This window comes from Amblyraja radiata, chromosome 9, assembly GCF_010909765.2.
Source record: "Amblyraja radiata isolate CabotCenter1 chromosome 9, sAmbRad1.1.pri, whole genome shotgun sequence".
Classification (NCBI taxonomy): domain Eukaryota; kingdom Metazoa; phylum Chordata; class Chondrichthyes; order Rajiformes; family Rajidae; genus Amblyraja; species Amblyraja radiata.
The window spans coordinates 51,617,187-51,623,049 of NC_045964.1; positions in this window are offsets into that span (position 1 = coordinate 51,617,187).

The following is a 5,863-nucleotide window of genomic DNA, read 5'->3' on the forward strand; positions in this document are numbered from 1 at the left end:
AAAGAGGTTCACCCGGATCTTTCCTGGATTAAAGAGCATTAGTTAAAAGGAGAAGGTGCATTACTTTCTTTGGAAGATCAGAGGCTGAGGGTGGCCTGATAGAAGTATACAAATTTATTTGAGACATAGCTACGGCAGATGGTCAGTGTTTTTTCTGCCAGTGGAAATGTAAAAAACCGCAGGGCATAGGTATAAGGTGAGGGGGAGACGTTTAAAGGAAATGTTTTTTAAATAAAAAAGTAGGTGTCTGTTACTTGCTGTCAGGGGAGGGGTGGAAGCAAATATAATAGCAATATTCAAGAGCCATTTGGACAGGCACATGTACAGATAGGGGTGAAGGGATATGGACCATGTGCAGGCAGGTCGGGCTAGTTTAACTTGGCATAATGGCAGCATAGACATTGTGAGCTAAAGTACCTGTTATTGTGCTGTGCATGTTTGTAGGGTAAATCCATTCTCTCAGGCTAATTGGAAATAACAATCCAAATTGTGTAATCTTACACCAGAATTGAATTAGTTTATTGATTAAATATTAACACAAAGTACACGTAAATATGTATATTCACAAGCAGCACACCTATTGGGCAGCATGATGCGTGGTCTCACTCTGCTCAGTTTCAGGGGCCAAACCAGTAACAACCATATTGCTGCTTTTACACTAATGTGGTTTGGAAACTGCTGCATAACATAGTTGGCTAAGTAGAACAGTGACAATTTAAAATTCTGATGCTGAATGAAAAATGTTGAAAATATCCTGATGATTCAATTTGGAAGGGCAGACAAATCAACACATTTTCTGTAACTTTATATTGATAAATGAGGCACTTATCTGTGTCACCTTAATTCTGACTGATTGCTACGTATTCCATCGCGACTTCCATGTCTCCAAATCCACCCAGACAGGTTTGAGCCTCTCCGAGTCATCCAATATTAATCAAGGGATGCAGCAAAACAAAGCCATCACTAATCCAAACTTCCATCCAAAGGATGTCATCACATTACAAGATTGAAATCCTATTTTATTTGATTGATGTCATAGAGTTGTCATTACTGACTAAGAGAGTACCTCAACAGGAGTAATTTAAGTTGATTGCAATTGTGCCGCCCAAGAGAATAATTTATTATGTTTTTGTCGGTAGCAATGATTCGTAAAATGCTATTTTGATTCCGAAGCACTTATCTTCTCAATGGTATTGAGCAAGTGTTGTGGTCAAGCACCCTCCAGGGTCCCCCGTCATCTCTTCATACGGCAGTTTTGCCATTTGTAGGTTAAACTGGACAAAATGATAGTGTGTAGATGTTTTATTGGTTAATGGTGATTTCTGAAAACAACAAAGCAGGAACAGTGTTCAAGAAGGAACTGCAGATGCTGGAAGATCGAAGGTACACAAAAATGCTGGAGAAACTCAGCGGGTGCAGCAGCATCTATGGAGCGAAGGAAATAGGCAACGTTTCGGGCCAAAACCCTTCTTCAGACTGATGGGGGGTGGGGGGGAGAAGGAAGGAAAAAGGGAGGAGGAGGAGCCCGAGGGCGGGGGGATGGGAGGAGACAGCTCGAGGGTTAAGGAAGGGGAGGAGACAGCAAGGGCTAGCAAAACTGGGAGAATTCAACGTTCATGCCATCCGGACGCAAGCAACCCAGGCGGAATATGAGGTGCTGTTCCTCCAATTTCCGGTGTTGCTCACTCTGGCAATGGAGGAGACCCAGGACAGAGAGGTCGGATTGGGAATGGGAGGGGGAGTTGAAGTGCTGAGCCACCGGGAGATCAGGTAGGTTATTGCGGACTGAGTGGAGGTGTTCGGCGAAACGATCGCCCAACCTCCGCTTAGTCTCCCCGATGTAAATCAGCTGACATCTAGAGCAGCGGATGCAGTAGATGAGGTTGGAGGAGATACAGGTGAACCTTTGTCGCACCTGGAACGACTGCTTGGGTCCTTGAATGGAGTCGAGGGGGGAGGTGAAGGGACAGGTGTTGCATTTCTTGTGGTTGCAACGGAAAGTGCCCGGGGAGGGGGTGGTACGGGAAGGAAGGGAAGAATTGACAAGGGAGTTGCGAGGGAGGGGTCTTTGCGGGAGGCAGACATAGGGGGAGATGGGAAGATGTGGCGAGTGGTGAGGTCACGTTGGAGGTGGCGGAAATGGCGGAGGATTATTTGTTGTATTTGCCGGCTGGTGGGGTGAAAGGTGAGGACTAGGGGGACTCTGCCCTTGTTGCGAGTGCGGGGATGGGGAGAGAGAGCAGCAGTGTTGCGGGGTATGGATGAGACCCTGGTGCGAGCCTCATCTATGGTGGCGGAGGGGAATCCCCGTTCCCTGAAGAACGAGGACATTTTCGATGCCCTGGTGTGGAACGTCTTATCCTGGGAGCAGATGCGGCGTATGCGGAGGAATTGGGAGTAGGGGATGGAGTCTTTACAGGGGGCAGGGTGGGAAGACGTGTAGTCCAGATAGCCATGTGAGTCAGTTGGTTTGTAGTGTATGTCGGTCAGAAGTCTGTCCCCTGCGATGGAGATGGTGAGGTCAAGGAATGGTAGGGAAGTGTCGGAAATGGTCCAGGTGTATTGGAGTGCCGGATGGAAGTAGGTGGTGAAGTGGATGAAGTCAGTCAGTTGTGTGTGGGTGCAGGAGGTGGCCCCAAAGCAGTCGTCAATGTAACGGAGGTAGAGGTCGGGGATGGGGCCCTGGTACGTATTGAAAGCAGGAACAGTAACAGACATTTCTAATTTATTTTGACGGTACTTTCTCCCAAATGAAATATACTGAATTGTAACACGTAGTCAATGTGTTTAAAATTGTGCATTGAGAAATTAGATGTTTCAAAAGACAATAATGATAATAGTGACAAAATTGAAATGTTAACAATGGTATCATGTTTAATAAATAAGTTGTTAAAAGAATTAAAGATTAAATAAACCTACTGTTATCTTGAGATCTGTGTTTAATTGGTGGAATAATGTTTTGAACAATACATAAAATTATCTCTAGCCTGTGTGTTGAGGGACACATTTTATAATTAGTCACGAAACTCCACACTCCTCCATAGCAAACATTGACCAATATTGGCATTGTCCATTAGCCAAAACACATTTACAAATTACAAACAGTTATTTAACAATAAAGAACCGGTAGGAAGCACATACCTAAGCGGTCATAAATTGCCCAAGATATATGTGGTTCTCAGTTGGAAGCAGTGAAGAAACAAGCTATCAAACTGCTAAAATAATTTGAAGGAACTGCAGATGCTGGCTGACAAAAGCAGAGTGCTGGAGTAGCAGGGCAGGTCAGGCAGCATCTCAGGAGAAGATATAGGACATACCTTGAAGAGGTCAGTCTAAAGAAGGGTGCCGTCCCGATATATCGCCTATCCATACGATGCTGCCTGTCCCGCTGAGTTACTCCAGCATTTTGTATCTGCCTTCGAGTTAAACCAGCATCTGCAATTCTTTCCGACACGTTATCGCCTATCCATGTTCTCCTGTGTTGCTGCCTAACCAACTGAACTACTCCAGCACTCTGTGGCTTTCTGTGCTAATTCCAATTGGTATTCCAATTGCGCATGCACAGGTCATAGGTCGCTCGGGCTAAACGCTCATGGCGGCCATGCCGCTGCATGGGTGCAGACCTGCGTCTCGTCCCTATCCTGCCGCCACTGGGACGTCCCCGTCCCCTCCCGAGTGTCCCGTCCGGGGGTGGCCCCAGGTTGGCTGGAGCCGGACAGCAGCGGCGGAGGGAGGGGGGAGGGGGGGGGAGGAAGGGGGTTTGGGGGGAGGGAGGGAGGAGGGGAGGGGGGGGGAGGGAGGGGGCGCCGGCTCCAGTTCGGCTCTGCCTGTCCTGGCAGGGCGCTGGCCCGTCACAGCGGCGGCCCAGGCCCACAAGTGGCGCGGAAAAGAAACAATGACTCCAGCTCAACCTCGCCCGTCCCGCCGGTGGGACAGGCGGAGTTGTGCTGGGGCCGGCGCCTCCCCTCCACGCTGCCTACAGGCCTGGGTCGATACTCCCGTCCGCGGACCTCTGGATAGAAAACCCTCCTTCAGACTTCCTACACATTAGACTTTTGCGCCGTGGTTGGGATGGATGGGAGCGGGGATTTCCACGGGCGCAAGGAACAAATGACCTAAAGTTTGCGTTGAGTGATCTAAGTATTCTTAACGTCCTCGTCGTACAACAGCGTTTTGTAAGAGTGGTTGGATCCTAGTTTCAGCTCAACCACGTCGGTCACATTATCCGGACAGGCGGCGGGGGATCAGGAGCTGATCAGGGTCGAGGAGGCAGCGCTCAACCCGGGGAGTAGAGGTGTCAGTTCTTCCAGCGGCGAGCGGAGAGGCACCAGCTACCACGGGCCGCTCACCAGTCGGGCGCTGACTCATCGATCCCGGGATCCAACCACTCTCACAAAACGCCGGAGTACGACGAGGACGGTAAGAACACTCAGTTCACTCAATGCAAACTTTAGGACATTTGTTCCTTGCGTCTTTAGGTCTTGCGTCTGCGGAAATCTCCAGTGCGGTCGAGACGAGGGGGTTCTGAAGTTGCATTCTCAGAACTGAAACCTCTCTTCCCCCACCTCTCACCGTCTCTCCCTGTCTCCCACTCGCATCTACCCACTCTCCCCCGCGACCTGGCACCCCGTTCGCTTTTTTAATTCTCGAATGACCTTTGCCAAATCCCATGATTCCTCGCGTTTTTCGGAATACCGAACTGGCTTATTGTGTGTCTATCTTTGGTTAACCAGCATCAGCAGTTCCTTCCTGCAATAGGATATTTAATCTTTGATTTGAGGAACCACGCAATAAATGTGTCCCGTAGTCTTATTGTGTACAATGGTGTTAAATTATTTAAAATGTGTAGGAGGGACCTGTAGATTATGGTTTACACTGAAGATAGAAACAAAATGCTGGAGTAGTTCGCCGTCTCAGGCGCCATCTCTGGAGAGAAGGAATGAGTGACGTTTCATATGTTGGCTAAATAGTAATAGTTGCCATTGGATACTAAATCACAAAGGAAATAATCACTAAGCATATGCTTAATACGTCTCGAACACCTCAAGTAAATATCAATGAACGTGGTTAAAAGTTGCAATCAGTCTGCGTTGGCTACATGAAAGGAAAGGAGAGCTCTTCAGCGCGTCGTCCACAGAGCGCAGAGGATTATTGGGACACAGCTACCTGCCTTGGAGGGCATCTACCACACACGGTGCCTCAGGAAGGCCGTCAGCATCCATAAAGACTCCTCACACCCTTGTAAGGACTGTTCGAACTACTTCCCTCCGGCAGACATTACAAGGCCTTCTACGCCCGAACATCCAGACTCAGAAACAGCTTTATTCCCAGAGCTATAGCGGCTCTGAACCGGCCCTGCTGAGTGCCCCCCACCCCCCCTGGACTGTCTCCCTCGGATGGTCACGTCACACAGCTTATTTATTTATTTTACTTTTCTTTACATCGGTTGGAAGCTGCATACTAAATCTCGTTGCACTGATGTGCAATGACAATAAAAGATATTATTATTATTATTATTATGAAGAATACCGCGTTATGTTAGTGTGAAAATGTGAGTTGGATGCCATCATTTGAAGAGAACACATATAGCTAACACATATAGCTGGCAAAGTGTATCAACTGAAACTATTTGTTAAATTAAGTTATCTTTATAAATTGCATTAGTGTAAAAGGCTGCAGATGAAAAGCTAGCCGGCAATGGCTGAGCTAATCACACTGGTTGATGCTGCAAGGAAGAATTTGATTGTTCTGCCTGGGACATTTGGCAATAAAACTCTATTGACGATGGTGGGCAGTCGCCCAGGCCCTTGCGTCACCCGCCCCACGGACCCCCGATGGACGTCACCACGGTGACTGGGGTGAG